The following is a 20,973-nucleotide window of genomic DNA, read 5'->3' as shown; positions in this document are numbered from 1 at the left end:
GAAATAATCATGTTGCGACTAAAAGAAACTTCACGTCAAAATTCACTAAAATGGACAAAAATCGATAAAATGACGAAAATACCCTTCATAAATTTTGGACCTCTGAAAGACCTTGAAAGTACCTCCATTGCACTCAGAATGGGATTTTGAGTCTAACGGGACCCAAATCGATGAAATCAGATAAATTTATGAAAAAATCGTAAAATAATCGAAATGCCCTTCGATGTTTGACTCTTAGAAACCTTGACGCTTAGGAAAACACAATTAAAGAATTAAAAAGACTTCAAGAAAAAATCTCGAATAATCAAAATTAAATTAAAATTTAAAATTAAAATCAATTAAAATTTACAATCAAATAAAAAAAATTTCAAATTGAAAATAACCATTAAACTAAAATTAGAATTTAATCGACAACTTAAAATTTAAGATCAACTTAAAATTCAAATTAAAATTTAAAATTAAATCAAAATTAAATTTTAAAATCAAGTTAAAGGCTAATTAACCAATCCTAATTAAAAGCATAGCCCAACTAAAGTCAATCAACGAATAAAAATAAAAAAAAAATCCAATCAAATTAAACAGTACAATTGAAATTAAAAATTACACAATTAAAATTAAAATTAAACAATTCAAATTAAAAATTAAAAAATTAAAAATAAAATCAAATGGCCATTAACAATTAAAAGTCGAACCAAAAATTAAAATCAAATCAAATTTTTTAACCAAACTCAAAATAAAAACTAATAAAACTCAAAATTAAAAACTAATCAATCGATGAAACAAAATTTGAAATTGGCCAACCATGACTGGACAACAAGGAGTTACCACTAAGGTGAGTAGCTTGAGATCGCTACTCCCATTCTCCCAATAGAAGGAAAGTGAAAGACGCGTAAAAAGAAAAAATTAGAAAGAAAAACAAAATGAAAATTTGGTTTCTATTAAAGAGAAAATGCTCTCTCCTCCTTAGGAGAGGTTGATCTCGGCCCTCTCTCTTTCCCTTCTAATCATTCTCAAGCATCTGTAACACCCCCCATCTCCCTCTTCTCTCCCTCACGTCCCCTAGTAGCATCCATTGACAGTCCCATACCAACTCCAGCAGCCTCCATTAACAGTCCCCACACATCCAACAGCAACATCTCCATCGACTCCATTAAAAACTAGGCCCCCTACATTTGCATTCTCTTCTTCTTCTCAGCCCCTCTTCATCCCCAAACGCCCTCCATTAGCAACCCTCACTACAGCACCTTCAGCCCCTCGTCTATCATCTATAGAAGTGCAACCCAAACTCTCCCCATCTCACTCTCTGTTTTCTTGTTCAGCCCCATAACAGTCATATTCTTCATTTTTCTCTTTGAGTCTTCTTAACAGCAAACAAAAAGGGAAGAAGGAGTAGAAGAAGAAGAGGAGGGAAAAATGAGAAGGAAAAGAAGAAAACTAACTTGACAACGCCTCCCTCTAATAGTAGCCACCGCCACGTTTATCCTGCACTTCCATTAACACAACATTTTCTCTCATCCTTTTCAATGTATTGACAACGACTATCACCTCCTCTCTCTCTTTGACGTCCTAACAGCAGCCCATCACAGACCTTCGTTCTCTCTTTGACGATATAACAGCAGCCATCACGTTATTCTTTCTTTCTTTGACGTCCTAACAGCAGCCCATCACCTCCTTCACTCTCTCTTCAACACCCTATTACATGCGGCCCATTACCTTCGTTATTGTCGAGGAAGTAATCGAGTTTTTTTGAAGGAATACCCACCACAACCATTTTTTTAAGGTAAGTTTCTTTGTCATTATTTTCAATGATTTGTTTTACATGTAGATTACTTTGAATTTTTTTTCGGTGTTGGAACTTTTGGAGACCTTGGTTAGGTGCACATATCACATGCATGAAACCAAAGTTTAAAATAGATTTTCTAATAATATGCGTGCGGGTTGACTTACTGATTTTATATACATGGAAGTTCACAATCGTTTTTAATCAAATTAACACGAGTAAACTCGCTATTTTTTTTCATGTGCATTAGAAGTTTCAAAATTGTTTTCTTAATTAAATTAACACGAGTCGACTCCCTATTTTTTTTATGTACATTGGAATTTCAAATTTTGATTTTTTAATAAAGTTGCCATGTGAGTCAACTCACTGATTTGTGTGTATGTGGGAACTTCAAAATCATTTTTTTGATAAAATTACCACGTGAGTTAACCCACTGATTTGCGTGTGTATTGGAATTTCAAAATTAATTTTTAGTAAAGTTGCCACGTGAGTCAACTCACTGATTTGTGTGTGTGTGGGAACTTCAAAATCATTTTTTTAATAAAATTACCTCGTGAGTCAACTCACTGATATGTTTGTGCATTGGGGGTTTAAAGTCGGATTTTGTTTATACAAAAGGATTTGAGTTGACTCATTGATCTTGTGGACATGGGACCATGCAAAATTCGAAGAATTCATGTGACAAAAAATGGATTTTCTTGAAAAATCATAATTTGTTCATTTTGGGGATTTATGGACTTTTCATCGATTTAGTAACCTTCTTAAAATTATGATTTTCCATTTTTGGACAATTAATATTTGCAAATTATTAATTCGAGAAACCCATACTCATAATTTTCTATTTTGGAAAATTGTTTTTATAAATTTCTAATTTGGGACTTATTTTATTTGGAAATTCCTACTTTTGAAAGTTGATTTTCAATTTAGGAGCTTCTCATATTTTTATAAACTTTCAATTTAGGAAATTTCAAACTTCTAGTTTAGAAACTCCATGAATTCCCAAATTAGAAATTTCATATCCCCAATTTTCTATTTTAGAAAGTTTTCGCAAATCACCATTTTAGTCGATTTAGAAAATCTTTATAGGTTTGGATTTGTAATTGAAATATTGTCACGTGGGCTTTGGAGTATAGTTAAAACTAAGGTTTTCTCAAATATTTCCATTTTTGTACGGAATTCAAAATATTGTGTAATATTTGGGGAATATTGGTCTTGAGATTCGTTTAGTACATTCGATATAATTTGATGATGATTGGATCATAATCTTGACTCTAGTCTCCATCTGTTGACCGTAGGATAGTTTGGATTGTAGTAGAGACCGATCATCTCGATCGGACGGGTTCGGTGCCTAACACCTTTCGAAACCTATAATCTGACCCCTTACGCATTTCTCTGATACGTGGACCGACTCGATCCATTTCGGAGTCATTTATGGATTCTAGACCTAAACTAGGTGGCGACTCCTTATTCCCTAAAAATCCCCAATTTACCAATCAGACCCTCATCCACAATTTATTGGAAAACGGGTCGAGGCGATTTCAGAAAGATTTCAAATCTTACTAAAGGTCTTTGACCATGCCACATGGCATCCAAGAGTATGATCCAATGTCATGTGCTTATGGCCGATGAAATTCTAAGGACTTTTAAAATAAAATTAAAAATAAAAAAATAAATTTTAATTGATTTTTGTGTTGAAATTTAATTTTAAATTTCATCGCCACCCATTTTCAAAACCTTGGATCTAAACTAAAAAAAATTTGAATTTTATTCTTGGATTCAATTTTTTTCCATTAAATATAGAAGGTTGTGACATTGGATTGCTGACATGATCAATCACATTGGCCTAATGACTCTTTGTAAAATTTGAAACCTTGTGAGTTGGGTCAAATTAGCCTATGTTCTCAACAAGGTTCACCAAGCATGTCTTTTAAAAAAAAACATTGCTCCTTATCTCAACAACTGTCATGCTATCCTTGATTCAATATTTATTGAAATCTCGATTTATTTTAGGTCACCCAAAGTAATCATTGATTGGACCATATAAAAAAAACTTTTTTTTTTTTTGATTCATAAAAATGAATAAATAAATAAATAAAAATTTCTTGTACCTATTTCACCAATTGGTCGATGATTGATTATTTTTGTGCCATAATTTCTTACCTACTTGATATGCTATGATTTTGATTGTTATACATTTTGATGCGCATGCCTTGATCATGATTTCGATGCTATGAATTTTGTGTATTCTGATCAATCTTTATGTGATATCCATACTGTGATGGTTTGATATGGCCCATGGGCTCATTCATCTAAAAATGCCTCGGGCACACCCCACTTTGGTTTGCACACACCACTAGCAAGTTTAAATTACTTTGTATTGCACGCTTGGATATCCCTTATAGTCAATGTGACACTAGTACCTGGCCTGATTTCCTCGTTAGATGTGACATCATTCATGAAAATCACAACTCTAGTTACGTATCTCTATTATATATAAAACTGGGGCATCAGTATCATTTGATCAAGTAACTTTGAAAGGCGATGCGCCCACCTTGGAGCGACTTGAACCTTTGTTGTATTGTAAGCTAGAAAATTACATATCCCTATTGCCAATGTAGTACTAGTACGTGGTCGGTTCCATTATAGGATGCTAAACCATTTATGAAAGCTATAACCTTAGACTCGTACCTATGCAGTATATTACAACTAATCTAAGTTGCACCAATTGCACTTCTTGGTCAAAATCAGTGCCTAAGTGAGATCTTGCCCCACTGTACCTCGTGTACATGGGGGATAGACGACTTCTATTCTAGACGAGAAGTGACTTAAGACTGTCTCTACTTAACATCGTGCGACATTTCTCAACTGGGAATTAAGTTGGCTGCTTTCAACTTCAAAGATTTGGGTCGAGCTCTTAGATTATCATTTTGAATTCTTACGGTATATCAAACCAAGTCACCACATACCGTCTGATTGAGTACGCTTGAGAGGTATATAAGTGCACTTGGGCAAGGGTGGCTAGATAAATTGCATTGCATGTAATACACCTAGAGTCTAGAAACCTCCCTATAGGTCACGACTATAACTTATCGTGGGTGTTCTCAGGTTGCTTTATTTAATCCAACCAATAGGTAAGTAGGCGGACTGATCTAGACCGTTCAAACTATACCCGCAATATCGGTCCGACCCAATGTGTGAAATGTAAATCAATTAGCCTAATCGATAAATGGATCAAATTGATCAACACCAAACCGATTGGACCAATTGGTTTTATTTTCAAATATTCAGACCATTTTATACCAAAAAGATTTGATCTTAAGGTCAAATTAATTTGTCTGATCAAAGGTTCAATCCCAATCAGGGGTAAACCCATGACTAACCTTCTTCATCTTCTTGGTCACTGTAGACTTATAGTGCATTTGGATTCAATATTTCCTACCGGACTTGGGCTAATTTATATCAAAATTTTAATCTTGTGGTTAAGAGTCAAACTTTCAGAATCAATGGTTAATCTTGATTTACTTCCAATCAGGTAATAATTACGCCTAGACATTATAAACCACCATCTGTACCACTTTGGGTTTGTGAAAAAGTCATTTTTTCAGAGTACCATTGTCAAGTCCAAGTAGTTAGCCTTTACCACAAGAAAAAACAAGTACTATGGATGAAATAATACTTTGTCAGATTTTGAAATCTTTTCATGCACAAATTATTACTTTTGTTCAAACATAAATTGAAGTCTTGAAGACTGAAAAGAAAAAAGACAGTTAAAGAACCCCAGGCTATGTTTGACCTCATCGAAGACTAGAAGGATAATCAATCACTTATCAACCCTGTATTAGCTCATCGAATAACTCAGCTTGAAACTGTTTTGAAAAATAACAAAGGCCCCGATGATCTTACTTTTAGATTAGGTGTAATGACGTTATTTCCCACGGTCCGTCTACCATAGAAGTTCACAATGCCGGACATGGAGATGTTTGATGGGATTAGATGCCCTAGGACTCACTTGAAAATATAGGGCGGCATCATGCAATCTCAAAATTTGAGTGGAGAACAAATGACCCAATTTTTTCAAAGCACCCTTACAGGTCTTGCCTTACGCTGGTTAATGTCATTGTACTCATCTTGGGTAAGAACATGGTATGAATTGATGAAGGAGTTTATTGATCGATATTCATTAAACACGGATATTGAACTTACAAAAAAAGATTTAGAAATTGTCAAACAGAATTTCGGGAAACCTTTCACTGAGTTTATTGCTCGATGGAGACTGACCAAGGAACAAGTCAATATCATCCTCAGGAATCTCACTTCAAATTATGTCAAATACTTCATGCCTCAATACCTTCCCACTTTTTAGTCCCTCCTTGAGGTTGAAAATCAAGTTGAGGATGCCTACTATTTGGGACTTTTTGGTAACTCGTTTAAATAAAAACCCAAACATTTCAAGTCCAGTGTTAATTCCTTACAAATAGCCAACACTTTTTTCACACTAGCTCCTCAAGCCACTCAAGCCTTACAAGCCAAGCCTAGGAGACAATTTGCCAATCTTAGAATGTTCTTTAGTGTCGCCTATCAAAAGTTAATGAAAATGGGGTTGCTGACACCATTACAACTAAAGCCTTTGCCTGATCCTCTTCCTCCAAACTTGGACCATGGGAAATTCTGTGAATTCCATCAGATTCCTGCCCATGTTCTTAATAGGTGCATTACTCTCTGCCATGCTATTCAAAACCTTATTGAGCAAGGAAAGATCACCATACCTGCTCCTACCACGCCCAATATTAAAATTAACCATTTGCCTACATTTCAAAATCTACCCCCTCCTACTCTGAACCTGATATCCATATCCAAATTCGAATCAATTGACCTAGTTTCCTTCATTCACTCAATTTGTATTAACAATATATCTTCCCCATGCTAAAATGAGCCCACCTACCCTATGGCAGTGTAATAACTAAAATATAGAGAGATTATTGAAGCTATGGGTTGTTCAACATAGACAGGCTCGAATCTGAATTTGAAGAGATAGCAAAAGCTAACAAGTGCAAGTCACCCATCAAAGATATCCAAAGTGGCTTAGACCTTAGAATTGTGTCCCTCCATTCAAAATGATGTCATTGCTTTAAGTCTTCTTTTTAGCTTCAATTGCGTCAGTCTTTGGGTTCAGTTAATCATTTCGACTATGTTAAGTTTTTTTTATTTTGGGATTCAGTCAAGTTAGTGTCTGTGTTTTTTTCTTGCAATAAATAAGGAAGCTTTGAATTATCATGCGTGCAATAATGATATGAACATAAAATTTGACATAATGAATGCCTCAAAGCTTACTAATCAAATTTGATAAATATTGAAATTAAAGAGTACACTAAAAAAAGTGCAAATGGGTACTACATTATCCTTAGGGGAACATGAGAGAATAATAAACATACTTGAAAAATTTAACAACATTCCTGCATGTTCTCATGAGGATATATTGATAGATTGCACCAAGATAGATCAAGATATGAAGTCAATGGTGATTTTCAAAGTCAAAGTTTATCGATCAAGAATGATACAATTAAAACCATTGACAAAGATGTTAAGGCCTATAAGAAGATCCATCATACTACTCATTTAGGGGAGGAAGGTTGTCATTCATAAAAGCATAAGAGATTTTTTGAAGTTCTGAAAGTTTTGGTTGAGTCAATGTCAAATACAAAAAAGTCAATCACATTCAATTTCTTAGAAAAAGACTGAAGATTACTCATTCGCAAAAGAAGATCGTACTCGACAGAGCAATCAATGCATTGAGTTTCTAGAATCTTGACCAAATCAATTAAAATTTCACTAAAGAAGACCTTTTTTGGTCGAACAATTTTCTTGTCTTATCAAGAAAAAACTTTCTTTAGCCCCTCGTAGCCTCTAAAAATATTAGTAGCCTCTTTTTTTTAAACAACACCAACCATCCTCGAGAGGGAAATCTTTGTATGAATTACATTTTGACCTGATCCCAAAAAAGAAAAGAAATATTTGGGGTACGTAGGCAACATTAGAAGTCACTTTAGGTCCGATCACGCAAAAAATAATATATTCTCTTATGGAATGTGTCATCCAAAAGGAAAATCCCCTATTGAAAGGTTCAAAAGAAGTAATGTCAAACTAAGGGCATTAAAAGAAAGAGTCAAAAGAATTGACAGAAAAAAAAAGAATGCCAACTAGGTGCATAAAAAAAAGGAGAATCAAAATAATTTACAAAAAGAAAAAGAATGTCAAACTAGGGGCATTAGAAAAAAAAAGAGAATATTAGACAAAGGGAATTTTTGGGAAGTCAAGCCTTCTACATTTTATTTCTAAAGCATGTCTTAAGACCGCCTAGTTAGTCCTCTTGAGTGCCTATTGACTCCGTTAAAGTGTAGGGAATCAAAAAAATTTCGAGTTGAATATTCAAGACCATCAAGAAAAAAAGAAACTTACTAAGTTGAAAACTCAAAGGACTACTTAGACAAAAATTAGGGCATAACCATAAAAAAGAAAGCCTGCTAGGTTAAAAATCTGAAAAAGTGACCTAGACAAAAATCAAGGCATCTTCAGAAAAAGAAAAACTAAACCCGTTAGGTTGAAAACTTGAAAAGGCAAATTAGGCAAAAATTATAGTACCAAAAAGGGAAAGGAAAATCCCACTAAGAAGAAAATTCAAAGAAAGTTGTCGAGTTGGTTATTCAAGATTATCGATTAAAAATGAGAAGCCCGCTAAGTTGAAAACCCAAAAGGGTGACTTAGGCAAAAGTTAGGGCATAACCATAAAAAAGGAAAATCTATTAGGTTAAAAACCTAAAAAGACAACTTCGACAAAAATCAAGGCATCTTCAAAAAAATAAAAACAAAACCCGCTAAGCGACCTAGGCAAAATTATGGTACAAAAAAATAGGGAAAGAAAAAATCTCATTGAGAAGAAAAATTCAAAAAAACGTTTACTAGAAAATGCAGAAAATTATTCAAGCTGTAACATTTATTTTTCATTTAAGAGCTCACATCTAACAATGACAATGCTGAATTCAACAAAACTCGAAAGTGATCTTCAGCATATAAGATCTTTAAGAGTGTTTACTTACATAAGTATTCGCTAAGGGAAAGTGTAGAACCATTGACTACTTTGAAGAAAAAGATCTTCTATTTTAATAATTATCAAGATTTTAAGTTCAGCTCAAGCATTTTTCTGAGGAAATTCGAAAGAATGTGATCAATTCCTTATTAAACATATGATAATCTTAAGAGTCTTAAAAATCTAAAGGAATATCGATTCTTCTGTCAGTCAAATATTAGAGTCCATAGTTGCTCATTTATATTTTTCAAGTGTGATCCAGTCCATCAATTTCATGGTCAAGTCTTAATTAGAAGCCAACCTTGAAACTAGGGGCATTTTTTGAAAATAATTTTGATTCTAAAGTTTTCATTCTTAATCCCATGATCAGAAAGAAAATCTTATTCAAAAGTCTAAAAGTTCGATGAAGTCCAATGATAATTATGAATGCATGATAAGCCAATAAAAGCCCGATCTTTCAAACTTTGAACTCAATAATACTGAGTCTTTAACTAATTCAAGCCCAAAATGTGTGATCCCAATTAGTTCGAGTCCGAGAAACGATACTCCTATTTTTTTTAATCATAAAATAAGTAGAATTTTTAAGTTCCTACAAATCTTAGCCCGAAAAGCATGACTCCAATGAGTTCGAGTCCGAGAAACGAGACTCCAACTTGAATAAGATTTTTTAAATCTCTACAAACCCAAGTCCGAGAACCGTGGCTCCAATGAGTTCTAGTCATAGAAATGAGACTCCAACTTTGGTAGGATTATTTTTAAGTTCCAACAAACTTTAGCCTGAGAAGCGGCTCTAGTAAGTTCGAGTATGAGAAATGAGACTCCAACTTCAGTAAGATTCTTTTAAGTTCTTGCAAATTTTAGCCCAAGGATTTTTTAAGTTCCTACAAACCTTAGACTGAGAAGCGTGGCTTTAATAAGTTCGAGTTCGAGAAACGAGACTCGACCTTTAGTAGGATTTTTTATGTTCTTGCAAACTTTAACCCGAGAAGCTTGGATCTAGTAAATTCGAGTCTATAGACACCCCATTTTTGCACTCGCCTGATTAATCAACTCGTCAACCCGATTGCAATTGTTCCTAATGATGGATGATTATTCTATTGTTATATTTTGTTGCTAAATATGTTTCAGAAATTCGGATGAGGTATCTTAAACTAACAAAACTATAGAAATCACGTTACGCTAGGAAAATATAATCCAAAAAACATAGAAATCATCATTTTTCAGACAAAAAGAAGTTTTACAATAAAAAACACTAAAAAATGATCAAATTATCAAAATAACCCTAACCTCAAAACATCCCTAAAGCTTACATTATGCTTAGGAAAATCATTTCCAACACATAAAACAACAAATCGAAACCAAATAAATCATTTCGCCAATTTTCACAAAATTTGACAAAATTAAGAAAATATCCCTCATAAAGTTCACGACTATTTCGCACAAAAAATTTCATAAATGACAAAAACCAATATTCCCATTGAATTCCTTACGAAAAATCGATTTCAAAACATCCTGGAACATTAAAAAATGACTTAAAATGCAAAAAGTCCTTTTGCGAGGGTAAAATGATAATTTTATAATTTTAATAATTAAAAATTTTAAAATTAACAATTAAAACATTAATTAATGTAAAGTGAAATCCTAGTTAAAATTCAGGTCCATCAAGTAAGACTTAAGTCAAAATCCTAAAGTCAAGTCAATCAAGTAAGATTTAAGTCAAAATTCTAAAGTCAAGTCAATCAAATAAGACTTAAGTCAAAATCCTAAAGTCAAGTCAATCAAGTAAGACTTAAGTCAAAACTCTAAATCAATCTAATAAGACCAAAGTCAAAACCCTAATAGAATTCTAATTAAACTCTAAAACTATCTAAAAGAATTCTAATTAAACTATAAAACTATCTAATGTAATTATAATTAAACACTAACTCTATTTAAAAATAATTCTAATTAAACACTAACTCTATCTAAAATAATTATAATTAAACATTAACTCTATTTAAAAAGTACTTAAAAAATCTATAAATAAGGATTCTTACAACCAATTTTCGTATCAAAAAATAAATCCTAAAAAAAGTAGGTTAAAAAGTTTTCCTAGCCTCCCATAAACCCTAATTTTGAAGTCCTAACTCCTTACCTAACATCCATATCCTAACTTTAGCTCAAAAATCACTTAGAAACCCCTCAAAAACACTTAGAAATCCATAATAAAATTAGAAATATTTAAATTTAAGAAGGAGGTACTTCGTCTTAGAGGTCTGAAGCGAATCCGGTGACATAACAAAGTGAGGAGTATTATACGATGAGCTGTTCTATCAGATCCGAGGGAATAAAATCGTTACGTTGCAAAGGTAAATATTTTTATTATTATTATTTAGGTCTTTTTAATAATGTAATCATTTTTGGGAGTCGTCGGGCGGGATTGGGGCCTAACACCTTCCAACCCCGTAATGTGATTCCTGGACTCAATATTTTTTAGTAGATTAGTTGTTTGTTTATCCGTTTCGAGTCAATGTTCGATTCCTAGATCGTAATAACTAGGTGGCTACTCCTAAACTCGAAAGTCAAAAATGGATCCACGTACCCATCGAATCGATGGCACTTTCAGAGTCTGAGAAACAAGACTCCATGTTTGGTAGGATTTTTTAAGTTCCTGCAAACCTTAGCTCGAGAAGCGTGACTTCAATAAGTTCGAGTCCGAGAAACGAAACTCCAACTTTACTAGGATTTTTTAAGTTCATGTAAACCTTAGCCTAAGAAACGTGGCTCCAATAAATTTGAGTCCAAGAAACGAGATAGCAACTTGAATAAAAATTTTTAAGTTCCTACTAACGTTAGTCCGATAAACGTGGTTCAAATAAGCTCGAGTCCAATAAACAAGACTCAAAATTTTTCAAACACTAAAAAAGAATTTCAAAAAGGATTTAATGAAGTTCTTACATCACTTTATTATGATAATGTTATGGCTCTAATTACCTTGGTGTTCAACCTTACCATAATTTCATGATTGCTTTCGTTGCATATATGCATTTCAATTTAAATAATTATTGTCAGTGAGAGAAGATCTCCAGGACCTGACATTATTTTTAATCGAGAAAAGTTTACTCTCAATGATCCGATAGGATACTTCGTAAGCATCACACTCGCACACACGTGTACTTTTACCTTAGTAAGGGATAATTTACTAAAATTCAAGAATCTAATATCGTCAGTGAGAGTTTAGGCTCGAGGACTTGACAACCTTTTAGTTCGAGGAGAGTTTTACCCTCAAAGATCCAAACGCCACGACGGATTACTAAATCAGACTACAAAATGAACTGTCACTACCTTTGGTATTCGGATATCACATTATCAATTAAAGTAGTTTTGCTATCTAGTTTGCTTCAACTATCTGTCAAAGAGGGGCATCTGTCGCTATCCCATTTTTGCACTCACCTGATTAATCAATTCGTCAATCCGATTGTAACGGTTCTCAATAATGGATGAATATTCCAATGATTTTTGTTGTTATTAGATATGTTTCAAAATTTTGGATGAGGTATCTCAAGAAAATAAAAGTTTAGCAACTACGATACGCTAAGAAATATGACTCAAAAGATAGAAATCATCATTTTGAGACAAAAAATATTTTACGAGAAAAATCATTAAAATGATAAAATTACCAAAATACCCTTAACATCAAAACATCCCTAGAGCCTACATTATGATTAAGAAAATCCTTTCGAATATAAAAAAATAACAAATTAAAATCAAATAAATTATTCTGCCTATTTGTACCAAATTCCACAAAACGATAATTTTCAACATTTCAACACAAAACATCAAAAAATGACCTTTCAACACAAAAGTCCTCTTTAGGGGCAAAACGATAATTTTCCAACCACAAAATTTTAAAATTTTGAAATTAATAATTAAAATATTAATTATAGTAAAGTAAAATCTTAATAAATTAAATTAAAAATTTTAAACAATTAAAACCAATTAATTAAGTCCACAGCCAAAGCCCACGGCCAAATTTTAAGTGGTGGTCCACTTATTCAAGTGGGGCCCACCTGATATTTATAAAATACCCCTCCATCTAAGGGCCTAAAGAATTAAATATATAATTAGAGAGTTCTCCAAAAAACTAAAAAATATTCATTCTACGTAAGAATTGAAATCCTATTTTAAAATCTTAATTCAAAACCCTAATTAAACATTAATCTTAAAAAGACTTAGTCAAACTTAAAACTTCCAAAAAATTCTATGGTGGTAATATCGTTGTTCTTTCCACAAGAGTTAATATTAGTCTTACTTTAACCTTACTTGTGAGGTAAGTAAGGGATCAAACCCAAGAGAAAGGGGGAGTAGAGTTAAGCTAAGAGGATAAAATTCGTTTAAACCAAATGTGATTAAAACTATTTTTTTTCTTTTAATGGATTTTTGAATTTATCAAGAAAATTTAAAGTTGTTGTAAAATGAACCAAAGTAAATGAAGTTAAAAGTAAGTAAACTTATGAAATTAAAGCACCATTGGAGGTGGATCTACCTAGAACATGTTAATGAGCAACTGCTAGTCTCTAGCCTTTTTATAACTCATCGTAAGGACTTGATGTTAACTCTTTAGATAAAAAAATTTAGCAAATGAAAATAAATAAGGGAACATAAACAAAGTAGAATTCCTTGAACTTCCTACTATTAAAATCAAAGTATGTAAGACGAACATAATGATATTTCACAAATCAGTCAACTGTTATTTATGTTTGAACAAAGTTCTAAGTTTTTATTCTTCATTTTAAAAAATTTCAAAGATAACTTGGGTGTTTATGCGATTTTCTGATTTTTTTTTCTTTTTAAAAGTAACATCTTTTTTAGGAACAAGATTTCACCTCCTAATTGTTAAAAATGGTCGGTTCTACCTATATTCTAACTCGAAACTAAGGATTCTATTTGAGATTGTGAGAGGTGTGAATGTTCACTTTAATATCTTTAAGGGATTTTATCTGTTATATTCCAATTTACTCACATTTTTACTATTGACAACTTTCACCCTACTGAACTAATTGGTCTCATTGGACTCTTTTTATTTTTGTATTTTTTCATTTTTCAACCTTTTTGCTTTACTTTGATCTTTTTTATATCTTTTTGCTTTTTTATTTTCTCAACTTTTTTCAGACTTGATCATTTTCTGGTGTTCTTTTTACAAAAAACAGGTAACCCTTTTCAAGGTACCCAGTCTAATCATATGGTTGCTGTCTATGTCATATTAACCCTAGTTCATTTTTTCTTCTAACCAGCCAACCAAAGGACAAGGAAGTCATAGTTTACTAGACTAGGTTTCCCTTAACACTCTAGACAAAGAAGAGGGTCAATTCTTGTTCCATAAAATCTTATTTTTCTAAGTACTTAATCAAAAGTAAATTTCCAAAGTAATTTTTTCATGATTTTCTTAATGAGGAATAACTAAAAAGAACTTATGATCAAAAGTTAGGACATGAGCTTGAGATTTAAAATTCATATGTAAAAAGTACATAAAGATTTTGAAGAAAATATTTCGAAAGTGTTAAATATTTTTTATTTTTTTTTCAATTTTTTTTTTTGAAAACATGAAACTAAACTAGAATGATATGCAATACAATTGTGAGTTAACCTAATACCCTCAAACTTAAATGAAATATTATCCTCAATATACACGTAGTAAAGAAAGAGAGAAAAATGTTAGATCACACCTAAAATAGATTGGGCATTAATATGCAAAATCTTGTTACAACTGATGTGAAAAGATTGAAAGTTATAACAATTATAATTTTCAAAATAATTTTGCATAAATAAAATCCTACCTAAGAATTAATAAATAACTTAAAAATATCTTAATCTAAAAATAAAAACCATCCTAATATGAATCTGAACTTTCAATGACCTGTGCCTTCTTCTCTTCAATATAGGCCAACATCTGTCTCTATTACTCAATCAACAATTGCTAACCAGTCTGCAGTCCTCATAGTGCTGATTGATTGGTTTGGTTGAGAGTTGTCTTGAAGAGGAAAATAATAAGAAAGGGATTAGGGTTGGAGTTTTTTTTATTTTTATTTTAAGAAAGTTTGTTTCCTAACTACACTACTTATTAAAACAAAAGCACATGGATTGCCTCCCAAGCATCACTAAGTTTAACGTCTTCAGCCGGACCTATTAAAAGGTCTATTTTTTAGGAATTTTCCTAACAACTAATTTGACAAACACGACATTCGACTTCCCATCCCAAATAATAGGCAAATAGATTTTGATCATCATAGGGATATGAGAATGGTTTTTAAAAATGATTAACATCCCTCGTTTGTCCTTAGCTCTTAGTGTCATCACATTTTTGAAATAGTTCTCAATCATCGTATTTCTTAAGAGAATAGAAGTTGTAAGATAGGTAGATTCTTTACAATCTTGTGAAATGATAGGCTGGATAGGGTACGAGGTTAGATCAGTAGTGGTCGAAATTGGTGTGACTAATAAATTAGAGTTGATCTTTGACTCTTCTTGAATAACAGTTTCCTCTGATGGATCAATTTCCTTAGCAAAATTTGTACAATTGGTTAGCTTATTGGGAATTTGAAACATTGGTTGGCTTTCGGGGGTTATCTCATTTTAAAATTAAGCATTATCTTTTTTCTAAGGGAATAGTAAGTTGACCTAGTTGGACTTTCATCATTGTTTTGATTGGAACTATAACCTCATTGATTTGAATTTGAACTTCAATTGAGACGGGATTATCGATTATTGATGGACAATCATCAAAATCTTTAAAAGAGTAAAACTGGTCACTAAAGTTATTTTGAAAGAATGGTAGATTTTCTAGGATGGAGATATCCTCATTTTTTAATTTAGCAAAATTTTCTTCTTCTAAAGACAGTGCTAGGTGACTCAATTGAGTTCCTATACTAGCTAAGGCTTGACCTATTTCCTGTTGTTGATGGAGCTATTGTTGTTGGATGAACTATTATTGTTGATTTAACAACTAAGTCATCAAAGACTTTAAAGATGAAGTTGGAGGAAAAGACAAAAATGAGTCATTAAATGTTGACTCTTGCTCTACAACTCTATATTTAGAGAAATGTTGAGAATCATAGGATTGTTTGGGAATTATGGTTGGATTCATCATCGAGGTGTCGTGCATAAAAAAATCCTCAAGGTTATCAAAATGACTACCTTGAGTGAACTCCTTTTGATTAGGTATGGTATCCTAGGAAAATAAATTATTTATGTGGTATGGTTGGTCGAACGGACTAGGTGTAGGCATCCAATTAGAATTTTGAGAATGAAGCATATTGGCCTGCGTAGCACGTAGCATAGGTAGACTTGGACAACGCTCGGAAAAATGATCGTAATTATTACATAGAATACATGAGATCTACGATTATCTTATAAACTCCATGAGAATGTAAAATTTGCATGAGGTTCTATATTTATATACTATTAATTTGCACATAAGAGAGGGAAGAATTCATAAGTAATATTGAGTTTTTATGACTAGACAGCTCTTAATTGTTTCAAAGTGGTAATATTAGCCTCCAATCCAAATCTCTAAAATTGCAAACAGTTAGTTTACTCCCCAGTTGAGAAGTTGTGCATGATGTTGAGCAAAGACACTCTTAAATCACCTCACGTCTAGAATAGACGTCTTTTATCCCCTTAGTACACGAGGTATAATGGGGCAGGATTGTGCTTAGGCACTGTTTTCTACCAAGAAGTGCAATTGGTGCAACTTAGCTTAGCTTTGCCTATTGAGCTTGATAGGGCCTAAAGTCAAGTTTAACCAATTTTAATTAATTTGTGGTTGTGAATCCAATTTCCTAGAAAAGTAAGATATTAGTGATGAAATCTGATTCTTATCTTATGGTACCATCCTCGTAAGGGTGCCTTTATTACTATTTGTAAATTAAGGTGTACAGATTAATAATTCAAAATCAACACAGAAACACCCTAATAAGAGGTGCGTGAGTGGTGTGAAAATTACTTCCCATTCTAGAGGGAGGGGGGGTTGAAAAATATGAGTTGACTTAGGCCATCGATACCAATTTCTATGTACTAACCCGAGGGGTCAAAATAGTTTCGTCCCACTATCATCCTTCCCTAGTTTATTACAATCCAAGCCTTCTTGGATAATATAAAAAATTTACAAGGAATCCTATACAAGAGTTTCTAAAATAGAAAAATAAACCTAACTAAAGACTAAGGAAATTGAAAGAAAAAAAGAAAAAAAATATACACCTATAAGGAGTAAAAAAGAATTGATAGTAAACGAACTCAAAAATAGATTCTGACTTATCAAAATCTTGCTGACTTTATCATATATGATAGAAAATTTTGTTCTACCCCAAATCGATATATTATAAGAGTTAATCAGAGATTATAGCAAAAAGTTACAGTTAGTTTAAGTTCTACTGTTTAGGGTGAAAAAGAACACGGGAATGACTTTTTTTTTCTTTTCAAATTTTTTTCTTCTTTCTTTTCTCTTAAACCCTCAAGAACACTTGAATTTACAGAAAATAACAAAAATAGAAAAAATAAAAGAAATAAATTTTAAATCAAAACTTACCACTACCTTTACCTTTTCCCAACAGCGGTGCCAAAATTCTGGTGGTAATATCGTTATTTTTTCTACCGGAGTTAATATTAATCTTACTTTTACCTTATTTGTGGGGTAAGTAGAAGATCGAACCCAAGAGAAAGGGGGAGCAGAGTTAAGCTAAGAGGATAAAATTCGTAACAACCAAATGGGATTAAAACTGTTTTTTTTTTCTATTCATGGATTTTTGAACTTATCAAGAAAATTTAAAGTTGCTGAAAAATATACCAAAGTAAATGAAGTTAAAAGTAATTAAACTTATGAAATTAATGCACCATTGGAGGTGGATCTACCTAAAACATGTTAATGAATAACTCCTAGTTTCTAGCCTTTTTATATTTCAATCATAAGGGCTTAGTATTAGCTTTTTAGATCGGAAAATTCAACAAATGAAAGCTAATAAGGGAACATAAACAAAGTAGAATTCTTTGACCTTCCTACTACCAACTATTTATTTTAAGCATACTTTATCTTGATCTAAACTAAGCATAAAGTATCTATATTAAGAATAAAAGGTGTAAGAAATCTTAAAGAGAACTCATGAGCATTTTAGATAAAAGAATGACATGAAACTAGAAATAACATAAGAACTTGCTCTAGGCTTTTCCACTCTCCAATGGAGGGGAGCTTAGTATAATGTTATCGCAAGAAAGGGAAGATAAGAGATGAAAGAAATTTTCTTCATTTCATGGAGAAACTTACAAATTCTTCTTTTTCTACTTTTTACAAAACTATTTAGTCAAAATGAAAATAATTAGAAGATAAAAATATAAAAATATAAGAGAAGAGATTAAGAGCCTTAGATTAAAGGAGTCTTGGATGAGAAAGCCAAGAAGGAGGATTTCTCTAGAGATTGACGTTCTATTTATAGAGAAAAATATGTGTAGAAGAATCTAAAAGTAACCTTCACTTTTCTTTGCAAAAAAAAGACAGAAGAGGAGAACATGAGTTAAGGATTAGGGCATTCCAAAGTGGGTCCAAATGCTTTTGCCTTGAGATTTTGATTTCAAAATGTTGATTTTCTGTATAAGAAACACACGTAATTAAATTTATCTAGTAAATGAATTTATTTATGTATAATTAAGCTTAATTAACATACAACATGATGTTTCGAGACTTATTATGATTATTACCTTAATACGGAGAAATAAGGACAAAAATCAAGATAAATGTCTGGAAAACGTGCATATAATTTAGTATTTCGAGACACTTATTATTCATTAAAAAGGAACCTCCACAATCTAATCTCGCAGGTCAAGAAAAATCCTAGGAAAGAGAGGCGAAAAACTATCCCCAGCCTTCCTAAAACCTTAAATCTAAAGTCCTAATTCCCTACCTAACACTCAAATCCCATTTTTTGCTCAAAATAGAAGTACTCCAAAAACACCCATAAATTCGCAGAACACTAAAAAATCAGAAAATACTTAGATCTAGGAGGAGAATATCTCATCTTGGAGATTGGAAGCGGATCTAGTTAGGGAGAAAAAGTAGGAAAACTCACACGAGGACGTTCTCCGTCAGCTCTGAGGGAACTAAGTTAGGTTTTTATTTTATTTTTTTAGGTCGTTTTTAGCAATGTAATAATTTTTGGAAAAAATAGAGACTGGCGTTTGCCGAGTGAAATCGGTGCCTAACACCTTTTGATCCCGTAACGTAATCCCCGGATTCTTTTCATAGATTAGTATATTTTTTCGATTTTGAGTCATGTTTCGATTCCTAGACTGTAAAACTCGGTGGCGACTCCCAAACTCCAAAAAAATAAATCCGCAACCTGTGAATTGAAAGCGTTTTTAGCCATGTTGTCAACACGAGTATTGGAGCTCAACCTCATCCTAAGATCCTCAATCTCAGCTTGGTACCTCCCAGCATTGCTACATCTTAGACTCTTGCTGTCACTTAAAGTAACACTCAAGCGCTCAACGCCAGATTGTAGTATTTGCTCTGATTGTACCTAGACATGCTTGATATGATGGCGATCTACTCAAAGATCCTCAATCCAATCATAGTAGTCGTGAATGCAAGAAACATGTGAACTAAGATTGGAACCAAGAGTAGGAAGAGGAAGAATACCCACCAAATCTCTAAGCCAGGACTAGTACCAAACAAAATCATGAGAAGCAAAGATAGGTGTATAGAGAGTCTCTATATTTTCCTAAAGCCTAGAAAGCCGATCTCGTAAACGAATGTCTAAAGAGTTGAAATCTTCAATCAAGTCACTAAAGTCCTTAAGACAATGGACTCCTTGAATGTGACCAAACTGATAGAGGACTTGGAATAAGAAATAATGCATAGACCCCGGCAAACCAATCAAAACTAAGAATCGACAATTATTAAATGATAGATAAGGCTGGGTAGAGTATTGGAAAGAGCATACCTATCTAATCATGCTCTCATCGACAGACTAAAGATAAGTGTACCAGTTCTCCTTTCCCATCATGAAGTGCGGATACTCTCTTATCAACATCATGGAAATCAAATCGACACTATAAGATAAAGGACACGCAATTGCTTTGATAGAAGAGAGATGATCAAAGAGCCAAAGCTGCATCAAAACAGGGAAGTAATCAAATAATAACTAAAAATAAAATTTTGTAACAAAAATCTATAAAAATTCATAAATTTACAACAAGTTTTGAAAAATGAGTTAAAATAAGTGTGTTTTGTTTTACCTACAAAAGGGGTACGCATCCCAAAAAAATGGCTCTTAATAGCATAAGCTGTCAAAGCTCTATAAAGCTTAACTAGAATCATTAGAGCTAACCGATCACCTTCACGAATGTGAGTGATTATGCTGTTCAAGGAGGGATCTTCTAGGATATCTTCCCTAGGAAATAAAATTTGATTTACAACCATTAGAGATAGGGCATTCAATTAGATATCTGACTTAATACTAGAGATAGCATGTTGAAAGATATAGGGTTTTGATAATCAAATTAAGGTAGAATCCCTATCTAACTTCTCTCGTTTAGAACGATGGATGCCAAGAAATTGGGTTACCTCATTCTTATAGCTAGGTCATAAAAGAGGGAAGACTATCTTATTTGAGAAATATAACCGGAGGATCCTCTCAATTTCTTTGGTAGTTGGCGTAAGCTCATACTTTTTGAATCGAAATATATTAGAATCTGGAATCCAATGCTCGATCATAGCTTCAATCAAATCCCATTTCACTTTCACCTCCTATAAAGAATGAAAAAAGTCCAACTTGTTTTCACCAATCCATCTTGATCCGTGGACATAGATTAAATTTATCAAGTTGTATGATTTTCTTTGATAGAGTACCGATTCAAACTAAGAAACACAGGATTCAAGGCATTGGATCCTTCCCCGATCTCATTACCAATTGCTCATGAATAATTGGTTTGCTCCATCTTTGATTCAAAAAAAGAGAGTCGCAAGTTCATAGTCAAAATTGCAAGTATTTTTAAATAAAATCATAACTTTTTTGTACAAAAGATCAATTTCTGAACTTTAAAATGTGAAAAAAGTTATGGTCCATACCTTACCTACACTAGG

The sequence above is a fragment of the Akebia trifoliata genome, chromosome 7 (genome assembly GCF_017979445.1).
Source record: "Akebia trifoliata isolate Shusen 1 chromosome 7, ASM1797944v1, whole genome shotgun sequence".
Lineage (NCBI taxonomy): Eukaryota > Viridiplantae > Streptophyta > Magnoliopsida > Ranunculales > Lardizabalaceae > Akebia > Akebia trifoliata.
Note: the sequence above shows the minus strand (reverse complement) of the source record.